The sequence below is a fragment of the Pantherophis guttatus genome, chromosome 1, assembly GCF_059756535.1.
Source record: "Pantherophis guttatus breed Tessera chromosome 1, ASM5975653v1, whole genome shotgun sequence".
In the NCBI taxonomy this organism is placed as follows: domain Eukaryota; kingdom Metazoa; phylum Chordata; class Lepidosauria; order Squamata; family Colubridae; genus Pantherophis; species Pantherophis guttatus.
This window is the reverse complement of record NC_142063.1, coordinates 237,068,089-237,084,796: the sequence shown is the minus strand read 5'-3', so window position 1 is coordinate 237,084,796 and position 16,708 is coordinate 237,068,089. Positions and strand designations below refer to the sequence as shown.

The following is a 16,708-nucleotide window of genomic DNA, read 5'->3' as shown; positions in this document are numbered from 1 at the left end:
AAGTTTGATGTGGGTCCTTTTACTAGATAAATAGTACTAAGCCAAAAATGCTTGCTCAAGAAGTTGCATCTCAGTCCAATCATGTACACCTAAATATCAGTGAAGTCTATTATGATACTTTAAAGACTAGCCACATTATTAAGGCATTAAGCATTCATGGAATATACCCCATTTCAGCAATGTATGAAGTATTTTTTCAGGGATAGAAACACATCCATGGTTACCAGGGGGATTATAAATAGTAAGATCACAGTGCACACCATTCTGCGTGTGCACCATTCTGTGTGTGTGAGTGTGTGTGTGTGTGTGTGTGTGTGTGTGAGAGAGAGAGAGAGAGAGAGAGAGAGAGAGAGAGAGAGAGAATGTATATATATATATATATATATATATATATATATATATATATATATATATATATATATATATGCTTTTCTAATTTATAAAAAAATATTCACATCATATTTGCATACTTTAAGAGCTATCATGTATTCATAAAAGCACTATAAAAGGCAGCAAAAAAGCTTTCATACATTGAAAGCCTTTTTTCTATTGTTAAAATCTCACTTTTTTTCAGTCTGTGGATTAACTGTAACTAATAGGAACAAAAGAGAATGTTTTTAGACTTACTATTAGGGCCAGCTTGGACTAAATAGGCATTGGCCAAGGATGCCAAAGCATAGTGAGTACAATGCTCTCCCTTTCGGAATCATTCTAAAAATGCAAATATTTGCATCATTGATATAGTTATCCTTAGTCTGAGGGAAAGAAAAAGAAAATTCCTTCCTTCCTTCCCTCCCTTCTCTGATTTTGCCAGCATAAATCAAGCCATATTACAACTGACCAATTTCCTCTTTTCATTGACCTACATCAGTTCTAGTTTTTTACTCACTCAGTCTTATTATTCCAATCTTTTGCCTTAAGCCTTATTAGTATCTTCATATCTTTGCAAAATAGTTTTCTCTCATCTGCTATAAACATGTTTTTTGGTCATAATTTTCATCCTAACATACATGTAAACCATCCTTTATGATCTTCATGCATGTGTATTTAACAAAAATGAAGCACATTAGTCGGAGTGCCATGAAAGTTGCAGTGTTTCAGATAAACTCTGGTTTCCGTGCTGCCGCATTTCCAAAATGACATATAATCCCATTCATTTCTCCTCAAAAGTGCCAAATATCTGAGCATCAAGCCTTTCTATAGGAGGTTTGGTGTCCACCAAAACTTCAAATCTTTACCCACTCATTGATTGCTTATGAAGTGTCTTCTTTATGGCTTTCGACGTCTTACCTCTGGAAGGACACACTCTCTACAGCCAACCAGACAGTCTTTCTGTCCTGGTTCACATAAAGATATGTAGCATTTCTATGCAAAGTTCAATGTAAAAACTGTGGGCTAGTTAAAATAGCAATAACTAGTGGGTCTGACTGGGTTCACCCTTTGCACTACATCCAAAGGAGGTTTGATGGGTTTTGGCTTGCACAATCTATGAACCCAAGTAATGAATAAACTGTGGTTTAGTATAATGTGCAAACCTGGTCAATATCTTCTTGGCTTCATGTTAAACTAATTTAACTTCTGTGGTCAGTCTTCATGACTGTTGTCATATCTGATCCTTTCTACAGTTGTAGTTATTGGACTTTATCATAATTCTTGGCTTCACTATTAGAATGTATGTCAGACATACATGCTATACACCTCTGTGAATATATAAAACCACAAGTTTTATGTTGTAAGTCCACAAGTCTTAAAGTTGCCAAGTTTGGAGACCCCTGTCCAATGGTGAAATACAAATTTTTTACTACCGGTTCTGTGGGCATGGCTTGGTGGGTGTGGTGTGGCTTGGTGGGCATGGCAGGGGAAGGATACTGCAAAATCTCCATTTCCACCCCACTCCAGGGGAAGGATACTGCAAAATCCCCATTCCCTCCCCACTCCTGGGGGAAAGATATTGCAAAATCTCCATTCCCTCCCCACTCTGGGGCCAGGCAGAGGTTGTATTTGTAGGTTCTCCGAACTACTCAAAATTTCTGCTACCAGTTCTCAGAACTACTCAAAATTTCTGCTACCAGTTCTCCAGAACCTGTCAGAACCTGCTGGATTTCCCCCCTGCCCCTGTCCTAAATTTTATAAGCACACTCTCAATTATGAAATACTAGTTATTGAAAGCTAATGGTGCAATAAAGAGGATAAATTATGTCATCACAAAAAAGCATGATCCAAAATGAAAGAATTTATATGGGCAGAATAGATAGAAATGGCTCTTTTAAGATGATGTCTGCCATCTGCTGGCATTGTATGATGAGGCGTACGTGTTGCAGCAAAAGAGATGATCTCTTCCAAGTGAAGGAATGCCTAGGAGCCATGATGTTAATATCTCAAAAGCAAAGTTCTGGTATTGGGTGGTGAGAAACTAAAGAAACAAATATTTATTTTTAAAGAAACATTTGTAATCTATACTGTAACAAAGCACATCTAATTGATAAACTAAAGAACTTTATGGCAGGTCTAAAAGTCCAGATTCTAATGGGCAAGAAAACCTACTTTTTCTAGTTAATGGGGCAACAGTTGGAGTCCAACATAATTTGGAGCCCCAGACATTCTTCTACCTTGGTTTTGGCTTAGCCCTTTTTGTTGTTGTTAATAATACAAATTATTTAATCTATTTTTTTTGTGGGGGGGGAGAGATTTTTTTTTATCCAATCATTTAGAATAAGTCCTTACAAAAGTGGCCAGGAAGAATATGTATTCATGCCATTGATGTTTATTATCTAAGCCTTCTCCATCTATATTGACTTTTATTAGTCATCAAGACTAATTGACTTATTACCATTTATTACTTTGTTTTATTTTATGCTGAGTCATTTTTATTAAAAGTGTTTAATTGATGCTGAAGACTATTAAACCATGCTTTTTTATTACTATTATTCAGAGGAAAGCTGTCATTTGGGGCCCAGGGCACAAATGTTGAGACCATGCGGTTGGCACGCTCACACAATTATTTTTATTTTATTGTATTTTATTATTCATGGCTGGTCATTAAAAAAAAACAAAAACATTACCAGAAGGTGAATTTGATCAAAGGCTGAGAATGATCACAACCATCTTAGTGGGGGGTTTTTTGGAGCCCAAAAATATTCCTGCGAATAAACCTACCACAAGGCTGTGCTTTTATTTTATATTTCTATTTAAGTTTTCAATTAAAAAAAAATTAAAATGTCAGTCAGGACAAAGAGCCTTCCAAGCAACAAAGGAGCTATGCTATCTGAGAAGTATTAGTGCCCACGAGCGCAACGTTGCCTATCTCTACATCAAAGAATCAAAGAAAACTAATTGCGGTACCAAAGCGGCATTAACAGCGATCTTTTGGGTACGCTTTGCCAGAGCATCACAACTGAGCCTTGCTCTGACTACAAGCAGCAACGTGGGGGGCGAGGGGGGGAGAAGGACTACAATTCCCAGTATGCCTCTCAAAAGTTGCACGAACACAAAAGGAGGAGGGAGCTGAGAACGATGAAGCGTCGCGCCGGAGAAACTGGAGAAGGGTGTGCGCATGCGACAAGAACCGTCGGAGAGAACTGTCCACGCAGGAACCCCTATTCTCAAAGAAGGCTTACGCCGGTCTTTGGCCCATTCCCTCCCCATGAGGAGCAGGCGGCACGCGATTTGCGCACCGTTGTTGTGAATGGGGGAGAAGGCGGGGTGCTCCTACTCCGTCTGTGTGTGTGTGTGCGTGTGTGTGCGCGCGCGAGCGTGTGTGGCGGTAGTGGTGGTGGCGGCGGCAGCGGCAGCAGGAGGATGATGTCAGCCTGCGAATGTCAACAATGTAGCGATTGAGGCGAGTAGGCGGCGTTCCTTTGGGAAGAGCGCGAGCCACGGGGAGAGTCCGCGCAGCCGACAGAACGGGGGCTGCAGGAGCTGTCGACGAGCCGCCGCCTTGCGCAGAGACGGTCCCCGAAGCGCTCCCGCGACAGAGCAATTTCTGCCTGGCTCCCCTTCCCGCCCCCCACTCTTTCTCCCCTCACCCTTCTTGCTGCTGCAGCCTCCGCCTCCTCCTCCTCCTCCTTTCTCCTCTAGTTTCCCTCTTCCACCTCCCCGCCCCCTCCCTTTTATATGCATATGTGTTACTTTCCCCCCTCCCTTTCCCCCCCTTTTTCTCTGCAAGACTTTGCCTCGGGAAGCAGCAGCTGGGTTTGTTTTTGGTCGCTGCTGCTGCTGCTCCTGCTGGTTTGTTGCAAAGCAATCGGCTTGTGACTCTTCCCATGCCCATTTTCGCCAGCACCACCTCAGCAAACCAGAGCCCTCAAAAAGAAGATTGGGGTCGCGCTTTCGCCACCCGGGCTCTCTCTTCGCCCCTTTCGAAAACACTGGCGGGAAACGCGCGGAGGCAGCGAAAGTTACGGTGCTAGAGGTGAGCCTCCCTCTTCCCTCTTGTCCCGTTTCCCGGTTTCCTTCCCCCCCCTCCCCCTTTCTGAAGGCTGGAGGTGAAGTTTGGTGTGTCCTGGGTTCCTGATTTCGCTTTGTGTGTGTGACGGGAACACAGACAGACAGACAGACAGACAGACACAGTTTTGGCTTGTCGGGAGATGCGCCTGGGTCAAAGAGAGGAGCACGCTTGCATTGCTGGACGTGGCTTGGAAAATGCTGCCACGCTTTGGCCGGTGCGGCTCAGGTCGCCAGCCCCGCTGCGGACGGTTCGACCGGCGCCGATTTAGTCTTTACTAGCGAACCTACGGAAGTGTAGCTTTTATAGGGGATTGGGGAGGAGGACAGTGGTGGGTTGGTGTGTGTGTGTGTGTGTGTGTGTGTGGAGTGGGAGAGCGGATTACGGCGGGTCAGTTTTAATTGCATTAAAGCTTCTATCTATCCCGTCGCGCTGGAGTAAAAGTGATGAGTGAGAGTAGTGGAAGCCGAGGAGAGCGAGAGGGATGGCTGTTTTGAAGGAGCTGCAGAAGGAGGAGCTCAGAATAGTAAGTCTGGCATCAGAAGGAATGGGGTGTGTGTGGGGGGGGCTGTCAGAGAGACCGCTCCCTCCCCCCACCCCCAGCAGCTGTCAGGTTGCGAAGCCCTTTTATCCAGCAGGGAGGGAGGGAGGGAGGGAGGAAGAGGACGCTAACTAGGCTACCATTGCAAACAAATGGGAACCGGTCGTTTTACGCTCATGCCTTTTGGTGCCTTGTTAGTTTGGTCCTTCTACCTGGAGGACTTCAGCAACGGCGTGATGGGTCTGGAAAGGGGTAGGAAAAGCTCACCGTACCTTAAGGCACAAGTTGCAATCAAGAAAGGGGCTGGTGTGTTAAGGGAACTGCTCAGATTCCTTTTGGCGTTGGCTAGAATAATAGGGGCGGCTGGGGGAGAAGGAAGGATGGGGGAAAGAGTGTGTTTTGTTTATTATTCAGTCAGGATGGCTAAATGCTTCCTGTCAGATAACCCATTCAAGCTATCCTGCACAGGCAAAGGCACATAAAGCCAGCTTCATTATTTCGGGGACTTCGATCCCAGTTCTCCCATTAGATTTTCCTATTCACATTCTGAGATTCATTGTGATGTGGGTCTGGTCAGTGCTGAGTGCCTTCATTACACACACACACACACTTCATGGGAAGGTGAGGTTACAGTGCTCTACTACACCTTCCTGTGTGTTTATAAAGACTGATTGTTTTTTGGAGCTTGTTTATTATTATCCTCTATTCATTCTTTCCCTTGGCAAGTGCAAGTGTGTGTGTGTGTGTTTGTAAGCACGTTTACTCAGACATCGCCACTGATTGCTAAGTTTTTGATGAATTGATTAGTTACACGAACTGAGCTGCAAAGTGATTTTAATTAAAGGAAGCATCTTTGTGAAGAGAATAGGTGGGTACTTCTTGTCTTACAATAAGCAGTCTTTAGTTTTTAATTGTGGTTTCTCTATCACCTTAATCTGTTGAGTTGCACGGCAAAGGGTAATTACTTCCCACTGCAATATCTTCCTTGCCTCATGGGATATTTGAAGAAGATAATGCCTAATGAAAGACTTTGCCTTTCCCCCACTGACTCAGGTATAAGGTGAGAGATGTTAACTACAATGATTTTCCCAGATTATTACAAATGTAACATATAAACCACATAGCTAACTCTAATGCCTGATATGAAGTATGCTAAATATGAAACCGTGATTCTCTTTTTGTGGAACAGGTTATTTTTGTAATATGGCGGCTGTCTTTTTAAAAATGCTTTTAAGTGAAGTTTGAAAGAATTCATCAGGCTTTCAATGATGAAAGTCCACACAAATCTGGAATAAACTTTTAAACTGAGGCAACAGTTGGAAACACATTTTTTAGAAAATTATATTGAAAAGCAATTGTGAGCTGTAGTATTTGCAAGCTAACATGTTGTAGCATTTAAAGACAGGCTAAAGTCCATACATTGGACAGCACATTGAAGTCTTATGCAAATTTACTTAGAAGACTCCTGGAGTCTAGTAAATTAATGCCCTCAGTTTAGGGAATATTTTTGTACTAGTAGATACCTGGATTGATTTTACTAGGAGACAAGTAAAACTAGAAGCTAAAGTGGAAGCATTAACAATGAACATTAACTTCAGTCTTTGGGGCACATAAATGTGAAAGTAAGAATCATTGGAAGAGACGCTGAAATGTGCAAAAATCAAAGGCAGTTGAAAAAGAGCACAGGGTAGCTGGATAATAGAGTTGATGACAGAAATATTCAAAAACTCAGTTCTTGACAGGCTTGGTGAAGTTATATCCATTGGATCTCAAGGAATTGGAACTGATTGTATAGCAATAAAGAGACATTTGGAATCTTGTGGAAACTCTTACAAAATTGCTGCTATGACAAGGCTTCTTGTCAGGCTAAGCTCAAGGATGGCAAAGAATAATAATTCAGTTCTTTATTTGCTTACGCACAGAATCTTGCCAGATTTAACCCTTACTACTCTCAACCTAAAGGATATATAGCCTGGGACATTTTAGGGAGTGGCTATCCTAACTCTCTTCCTCTGTATCCTATCCAGTTCTGGGCTGGGCTGCCTGTGGTCCCTCTCCCCTTTCTGAAATATGTTCCACCCGCTTCCTGTGAAACTGCTGGTTCATACCCGCTCCTTCTCCATGGGCACCATCCCTTACACTTGTGCCCAGTTGCACAGAACACACACACAAAAAAAACATTACACTAGAGTAGCTTTTCCTTACCATCGTCTTTGTGCTCCAGTTGGTGGCTTTCTACTACCACCAACTTTGACTTGGTGAATTTGCTTGCTAACAAAATCCAAAGCTACAGTTGCCCAGCATCTGAATGTTCTTCATATGTCTGTGGACTTGTGCAAAGTGCAGAGGCATTCCTGTAACTAAACGGAGTGTCAGAAGCCGAGATTTTATTTTACATCATGCCACCTCTTTATTGTAAGTTTTCAGAAGATGGGTCAAAAAGTTTGGTGGGTACTAAGTGAGATGTCTATGCATACAGGGTCGAATAAGCCATTGCATTACCTACTCTTTGTCTTCCTATGCAATGCTTTTTACTGTCTGCTGAATCTAGAATCCTGTGTGCATTTACCTGCGACTGAACCTGTTTGGACTTAATTCTGAGTAAATATTATATTGGACTATAAAGATCCTAAGCTACAGATCTATAGTTTTTTTGTGCTCTATAAAAATAAGAATTTAATATAAACTTATAGAATATATTTAATATAAAATATCCTTATATGGAATATACTTAATAAAATACAGGTATAGTTCCCATGTAATACAATGATGAAGAAACCAAGGTACTGATTAGGTGGATGTTTTGCTTCTAAGTAGCCATGGGATCTTTCAGAGTAATACTAAACTTTGATTAGCATTACCTGAATGAGTTAGCTGAACATATTGGGTATGTCCTCTCCCTAATCATGGTAATCATCTGTCCCCTCAGTTGACAAGAACTGGACACAGGGGAACATACTCTATCACTAAGCAATGCTATTGTTAAGCATATTAGGCAAATCCCATGTAATCATTAAGTGTGATGTCAAGTGATTGCCATTTGTGACTACCTGCCGGGCTTCCCATTAACTTTGCTTATTGTTGAAGATTAATAATGGTGATCATGTGACTGCAGGACACTGTAATGGCTGCAACATAGGTCCTCATTCAGCATAACTTTGGTTGATGAACGAATGGCTGTTAACCAAGGACCACCTGTGTGTTCAAGGGATAATTGTTCCATTTTAAAGCAGAAGTGTTCTTTGTAGTATATTTAAAAATCAGAATGTTATTTAATTGAAGTTAAAACTTTAAACAAGCCAGAACCATCCTTGCTTAATTTGAAAACCATAATTTAAATTTGGGGTAAAATTTTGCAATTCCCAGGTGGGATACAGGGTTTGATGTAGATGTGCAGGTGCCCATAGTTACTTTGCTATTTGGTTTCCCACTCCATAGTTATTGACATTTCTAAAAGCCTCAGTTCCTGAAAGGCCCCCTACCCACCCATCATAGAATCATCTGAGTGCAAAACCTCTAGAGTGTCTGCAGCTCAGGGATCTGTAATTGAGAGTGCTCTGTAATCCTACTGGAAAGTCTTGCAAGAACAAGGCCTTTTAAGAAAACAGCTGCCCAAAATTTAGCCATAAAATCCTTTGAAGGCATGACTACCGAAAGCAGCTGCAAAATTTGTAGGTAAGGAACAGGCTGGGAAGAATAAGTGAGGATAGAGACTTTATCTTTATCTACCTCAATTCTCAATTTTATATGCAAACGTGTATGAATGAATCAGTACACATGTTTCCCCGAAAATAAGAGTGCGTCTTATTTATTTTGGGCCCCATGGCGCGTGTCTTATTTTTTTCCCATGTATAGGAGTCCCACTTCTTCTGTGTGCTCATGGTGAGGCAGAGGCCACATGGTGTGCTAGTGCTGCTGCTGTGAGGCGGGGGTGGAGCTGCCCCTCGCACCGGCTTACCTCAAGGCCCCCATGCCCTGACACCTACCTCGTGGCTGTGGCACCACCACTCGGCCTCCTGCTCTGTTGCAGCCATGAGCAAGCAGAAGAAGTAGGCTGGCACCTGCTGCACATGGTTGTTGGTGCTGCTACCGCGAAGCAGGTGTCAGGGTGTGGATGGCCTGGCTGCGGGGGCCCTGAGGTAAGCTGGTATGGGACATATGGGGTAGTTCCACCTTCACCCCACTGTGCCTCTTGGCCATGGCACTACGAGCAACCAGACAGAATGGGCAGCTGACTGGCTGCGCAGGCTCTTAAGTAGGGCTTATTTTGCAGGTAGGGCTCATATTGGGTGCATGTGTAAAAACATGCTAGGTCTTATTTTTGGGATAGGTCTTATTTTCGGGGAAACAGGATATTTACCCATGGTCCTAGGCATATGACCCTTAAGATCAACCAGCCTGAATTTAAACATAAATTGTAGTTTAAATTGTAGTTTTTTAAAAAAAAAATATTTTGAATTCCTTGACATGAATCTCTTGTTAAATCCACTGTTTTAACAATTTTTTTGATTAGTTTTAAAACATATGAAATTGTTCCTCCCATTTGAAAGTCATTCATGTATCTTTTTGATATGGGAATATAATTTTATTTGTATGGGAATTGATACTACAATAGCATTTTGGATAGTTGCATACACCTGTGTAAATCCATGTGAGGATTTTAAGACAACCTTTATTATAAAATGCTAGGATATTTTATAGTAGTGAAATAAAGTATGGCAAAACACTTTTTTTTTTTCAAAGAATGCTGACATTACTAGAAGGCATTCGCATCTGCCTCACAATTAGAAACTTCCTCTTAGTACAACCAGAAATCAGGTGTTGCGTTGGAAATTTTGGATACTTAATATCAACATTGTTAAACAGGGTGTTTTAAACAGGGTGTTTTTAAAAACCTCACTGCATTATAAGCGTGGGAATAAGAGTTTGGATTGATTGTATCCTGAGTTTTGAGGATAACTTGTTTTGTGACATGCTTCCTTTTCTCAAGCTGCACAAATAGTGCCTTCAGCAATGGTGTGAAGATGTTGGGTGTTTTCAGTTGAGCTCCATTGATGAGCTACAGTACAGAAATGCAAACAACATTTGCGATAAAAATCTAGCTGTAATTAATGTTTGGAAAGTATAGGCGGGAAAGACAAGTTGAGGACTGGAAGAATGACTCCATGCTGCTGCTTGTCACTAGATAGATGTGTGGGAAATTTTACAGTGCAATCCAGTGCATGCTTACTCACTTCCAGCAAAGTGTTATAAAATCACAGCAATCTAAAAGAGGAACGTATGTTAATTAAATGTTTTCTTAAGATGGAGTAATGAGTGCAAATAGAATGTTTGATGCTTTCTCAAGTCAAGTGAAGTTAACAGCACCTGCTTCTGTAAGAGTTTTCAAGTTTTCAGATTTAAATTTGCTGTATATAGAAATAGTGTATATGAACTCAGAAATAAATGTAACTATGTATTGTATTTTAAATATTGCTGAAAATCCTATCTTTATTTTCACATGTCCAACGTTGGGATTGGAGTGCCTTTTTAAAATACCACTGCCTATTCAATATGTCATAGCAAAAAAAAAAAGATTTTTAAACCGAGGGGTAAAAAGTAAAAAAAAAATGTTACTGATAGGGCTGTGTGAGTTTGCATGAACTTTCATATTTAGAGAAAAGCATTCTGAACTTCTGTGTGCCTAAAATATATCTTTGATATTTCTACTTTGCCTGCACTGGTATTTCTCACTTTAGATTGCTCAGTTAGGCAACAGGGTTTAGAGCTGAACTTTCCCATTTTGGAATTGTACACCCAAATTCTTTGATATTTCAAATTGATGTTTAATTAGCTTTATTCATCACCAGCATAGCCATCTAGTCTTTCTCACTGGCTCAAAAAAAAATGGTTTTCCAGACATCAGAGTCACAAGGATTCTGAAGCCTACGGAACTTGATTCCTGAAGATTTGGGTACCAGGATCAAGAACTTGACCAATGTTTTTTGACCTGTTAGAGCTAGCTTTTGGGGAAACTGAATACTATGCAAAGTTTCAGGTCTTGTTATATTGCCAGTGAGCACTTCAAGAATATAGCTAACAGCAATCTCACTTACTGTTAGTATGAGCAGTGGTCACTTTCATAATTAATTGTGAGTTTGTTTGTATAATTAACTAAATTAAATCCCAGGAGACATTAGGTGGTATAAGAATATTCTAAGAGGGAAAAAGACTAAAATATATTTAAAAAGAAAAGGCCAATCCCCCCTCCTCCAAAAGAGAGATGTGAATTACAAAGCAGCTCAGGCAGAAAGCATTGTGGAACAATTATTTTAACTGGTTATGGAATGCTAGAAGAAAGGGCCTTTATGAAACTACTAGTGTTAAATTTATTATCATTTTGTTCCTCTATATTTGGTTCTTGTTTGTCCTTACACATCGATATACAAAGCAGCATCATAACTTCATAAAATAATGCAGATCACTGGCTAGATATAGTATTAGATATTCAGATGCATCACATTGTTGGTTTATTTTCACATGAGAAATTTTGCAAATATTTGATTCTGTAGTAGGAAATTCGCTAGGCATTGTATATTAATATGAATAAAAATGTGAGTGGGAAGTGTGAGTATTTAGACCATGTGTTTAGATGCTATGTTTGAAGTACAGGAGTTGTTAGAACTAATCTAACAACTGCTTTCTATAGATTATAGATGGTATGGAAATATGATTATCATTTGGCAAATGTCTGCATGGCAAATGTATTTGCCAATCTCAGTTGGGGAGGTTTATATGTTAATATTTCCTAATGCACATCTGCTAAAGGTTAGTAATAAAGGATGGGAAGGGTTAAGATTCCAAGATAAGGCAAGATATAGTATCTCATGAATTGAACATTTTTTAAACTGTTTTCTGGTATATTTTCTTGGAGGATATTCCTGATTTATTGCACCCAGAAGTGCCTCATGGGTAGCACAGTAGCCATAATATAAGTTTCAGACAGCTGTCTCCCAGCAGAACCACACCAGTGGTCCTAAGTAGAGTGTGTTTGCTGAAAATCCCACCTGATTGTTGAATGAGTCCAAATGTGGCATCACTGCACGCGCTAACTGTTGAGTAGTGTAACTATAATATCTAATGTTGATAATATTAAAATGATGCAAAGTCCCTGAAAAAGGTCAAAAAGTGAACAAATTATGCATCCTGAGATCTATAATACAAATGCTCCAAGGAAAAATAGAATTTCCTGCGATACATTTTAAATATGAGATTGGTTACTTTTCTCCATTTCTTCTAGTAGACAGATGTATGATTTCCAACACACACACACACACACACACAGAGTCCCCAAAATTTTAAAGCTTCAAATAACATTAAGAATTTTGGATCACCTGCTAAGTGTAAATAAAGGGATTAAGAAGGGTTGAGTCACTCTTTAGTCTTCCCCTTTCAAAAACTCAGTAGGTCAGAACCTGGAGCAGTTGACTTATTCAAAAGGTTTAAGTGGTAACTGAGAGGTTCCTTGCCCTTTTATTTTTTTAAAAATAACATTAAAGCCTTCATTTACCAATAGCTGTTGCCTGACTGCCTAAATGAATGGTCGTCTTTTCTTAGAAATATGGAGCATTTTTAAAAAACACAGAAAAAAGACATTTTTAAAAACTTTACCATGTAAGTCAAAACCTGCCCTCACATCATTTTTTTAATTGTTCGTATGACAGATCCTAGCCCAAATTTATTCTGTTCAAAATCCTCATAGGAGCAAAATGTTTGTTCCCACCAGAATTCCAGACAGACTTTGACTTAATTCGAAGCACGGCATCAGTTTGCTTTGCATTATTGAAAGATTTTATTATTATTATTTTTGCTATATCATACTAAGTAATGTTTGAAGATAATGTTTCAGTATGTAATGTTTTATATCCTTTATGAATCTGCTGGTATGTTTTCAGCCAAGTCTTCCTTCAAATATAATGACTAATCTGGAGGTAGCCTGCAATAATAATTAGCACCATGAGTTTTGCTACGAAACTGATATGGGTGTTTCAATATTGTTCCAGAGGTGTTTTTTCCAGAAAGTCCAGTTGCCTCTTGAAAAAGCACCTTTGAGACAACCATGACCTGGATGATTGAGAATCTTCATAGGGTGTTTCAATAGTTGAAATTAATATGTTAGCAATATTGATATAGAAATAGAATAGCAGAGTTGGAAGGGACCTTGGAGGTCTTCTAGTCCAACCCCCTTCCCAGGCAGGAAATCCTACACCACTTCAGACAAATGGTTATCCAATATCTTCTTAAAAACTTCCAGTGTTGGAGCATTTACAACTTCTGGAGGCAAGTTGTTCCACTGATTAATTGTTCTAACTGTCAGGAAATTTCTCCTTAGTTCTAAGTTGCTTCTCTCCTTGATTAGTTTCCACCCATTGCTTCGTGTTCTACCCTCAGATGCTTTGGAGAATAGTTTGACTCCTTCTTCTTTGTGGCAACCCCTGAGATATATTTCCTATTAGTTTATGTCAGACACAGTAACAGATTATTCTGGATAATTCAAATTTCCCATCTTTCCATTCTAAAATCTGATTAAAGTTTGCCACATCTGTAATAATGTTTACTCAGCAGTTGCAAAATGTGGCCATTGTTTCGTGTACAGAGTATCCTCCTCCTCCTCCTCCTCCTCCTCCTCCTCCTCCTTCTCCTCCTTTGGCAGCTGCATGAACTAAGTATCCATATTGAAGCTTGCTTCAACAAAATGTAAAATTAATGAGTTTAGCCAGCTGAGTTGCAGCATACTCATTCTGCTTTCTAGTTAGACTGAAGCATTTTTGTGGTGTGTTGAAAAGCATCATACTTAACCTGCCAGTTCTGGAGAAGAAATTATCATTTGCAAACAAGCAAGCAAACAAGCAGAGGAATGTGTACCTTTTGTTGTGATCAATAATGAGCAGAAATTTAATCTAAGTAAGAACATTTATCGGGTTTAGAAAGAGAATGCACAGTACATGTTCTTTAAAGGAAAAATAATTTTAAAAATAAACCCCAAATTCCTGCTTTATTTGAGCTGAGCATAATGTTGGCAATTTCTGTAAAAGTTTTTAAAATAGACAATTTTCCTCTCCCTGTGGAGATTTAGGTAGCCTGTTTTTCACAGGATTGTTGCTGTACTTCTATATTCTGTAAATGCTTTTCAATAGAATCTTAGTTTCTCTAAAATAAATTCTGCTGTATTAAATATATGTTTAGGGTTGCAATATTTATCTTTCTGAAAAGGAAAAAAAAACCCAAGCTGGTTATGTAATTGTTAATTACACAAGTGTAAATTAAACTAAGGCCTCTCATATCCATATCTAGACTGAACTCATTAGATAGTTTGGTATTCATGAATGGTGTTAATGGAGATATCAGCTCTTTATCATAGACTGATATAGTCTGTTTTTGATATTTTATCATACACTTTAATTAAGAATACAGAAATTAAAGGTTCAAGCATATTTATTAAGGGACATTTAAGCAATTGTAGAAATCAGCAGATGTACATTCCTTTGTATGTATTCTGTTTTGTGCCCAGTCTTACCATGTAGGCTCAGATGGCTTAAAGACATTTTATCATTATCTCATTATGCTTTTGTAGATCCACATTGTAAGGTGTCTCATGATTATTTGTTCCACTTCAATCCTGCCCTTCTGTGTGGAGCTCAGAGTATTTGAATGCCTGTCTATTGAGGTGTGGAATAATATACAATTGTGTAGGATCTGATCTTACCTCACACATAGATTAAAGCCACTAAAATCTAGTAATTTATTATAAAGTTGTCCTATTGGTTTCCATAACTTTGTTCAAAGAATGACTACTGCAGGTATATTTTAAATTTAAGATAACAGAGAAAGACAATTGCTTGTCCAAGATTCTCTAATATGTTTTGATGTGTATTACATTTGTGTTTTCTGGACCATATTGAACTCTCTATACACTAGAACAAACATTTTCAGAAAAATATTAAACAGGAAAAAAATCCCAATGGCTTTTTCTGATTGGGGGGCTGATATTAGATGTTTATGTACTTATTGTACATAAATTGGATATTTTTCCCAGAGGCAGGTTATTTGCATGATTGAAATTGCTGAACTTGAACAGAAGTAGTAATTCATTGTTACATTATTAGTCTCATCAACAGTGCATTTTTGCAACATCTTATCTAGATCCGTTCCAGTCGGGTTTCAGGTCTGGGCACAGCACAGAAACGGCATTGGTCGCGTTGGTTGATGATCTCTGGAGGGCTCGGGACAGGGGTTGTTCCTCTGTTCTGGTCCTGTTAGACCTCTCAGCGGCTTTTGATACCATCGACCATGGTATCATGCTGCACCGGCTGGAAGAGTTGGGGGTGGGAGGCACCGTGTTGCGGTGGTTCTCCTCCTTTCTCTCCGACCGGTCGCAGTTTGTGTTGGCAGGGGGGCAGAGGTCGACCTCGAGGCCTCTCATTTGTGGAGTGCCGCAGGGATCGGTCCTCTCGCCCCTTCTGTTCAACATTTATGTGAAGCCGCTGGGTGAGATCATCCGTGGCTTTGGGGTGAGATACCACCAGTACGCTGATGACACCCAGCTGTACATCTCCACCCCAGGCCACCCCAACGATGCCCTTGAAGTGATGTCCCAGTGCCTGGAGGCTGTACGGGTCTGGATGGGGAGGAACAGGCTCAAGCTCAACCCTTCCAAGACTGAGTGGCTGTGGCTCCCAGCATCCCGATATAGTCAATTGACTCCATCACTGACTATTGGGGGCGAGTCTTTGGCCCCCACAGAGAGGGCTCGCAATCTGGGAGTCCTCCTGGATATGCAGCTGTCCTTGGAGGAACATCTGACGGCTATAACCAGGGGGACCTTTTGTCAGGTTCGCCTGATTCGCCAGTTGCGGCCCTTTCTTGATCGGGATTCCCTGTGCACAGTCACTCACGCCCTCGTCACCTCTCGCCTTGACTATTGCAACGCTCTCTACATGGGGCTCCCCTTGAGGAGCACCCGGAGGCTCCAGCTGGTCCAGAACGCAGCAGCGCGGGTAGTGACGGGAGCAGCATGGCGCTCCCATGTAACACCGCTCCTGCGCGAGCTGCACTGGCTCCCAGTTGTCTTCCGGGTGCGCTTCAAGGTGTTGGTTATCACCTTTAAAGCGCTCCATGGCATAGGGCCTAGCTATCTTCGAGACCGCCTGCTGCTACCAACGACCTCCCATCGACCCGTGCGCTCCCACAGAGAGGGCCTCCTCGGGGTGCCATCAGCCAGACAATGTAGGCTGGTGACCCCCAGGGGGAGAGCCTTCTCTGTGGGGGCACCTACCCTCTGGAATCAGCTCCCCCCAGAGATAAGGAGAATCCAAGACCTCAGTGCCTTCCGTCGCGCCCTTAAAACCCATTTATTTAAACAAGCCGGGCTGGCTTAAGATGAAATTTTTAACTGTTTTTAAATGTTTTAAACGTTTTTAATTGGTAAATGAGTTTTAATTGGGCCAAATTTATATATCTTTTAATTGTTTTTAATATTTGTTCTGCATGTTTTTTTAATCTGGCTGTACACCGCCCTGAGTCCTCAGGGAGAAGGGCGGTATAGAAATCCAATATAAAATAAAATAAAAAATAAATTTTTAGTTTAAAAAAGGATTGTGGAAATATTTTTCTGAAAAATCTTCTCTCTTCCATCTCTTGGATATCTATTATGCTACACCAATTCTCCTATGGATGGTAAAATG

General features: G+C 40.6%; 1 protein-coding gene across 1 annotated transcript in view; it reads left to right on the top strand.

Moving 5' to 3' along the window:
• The first annotated feature begins 3,543 nt into the window (after positions 1-3,543).
• The window catches only part of BACH2 (BACH transcriptional regulator 2), a 184,872-nt gene continuing 171,707 nt past the window's right edge, over positions 3,544-16,708 (top strand). The window contains exon 1 of the mRNA XM_034408987.3: positions 3,544-4,411. The gene's annotated coding sequence lies outside the window, so the exon portion shown is untranslated. The remainder of the gene's footprint in view (positions 4,412-16,708) is intronic.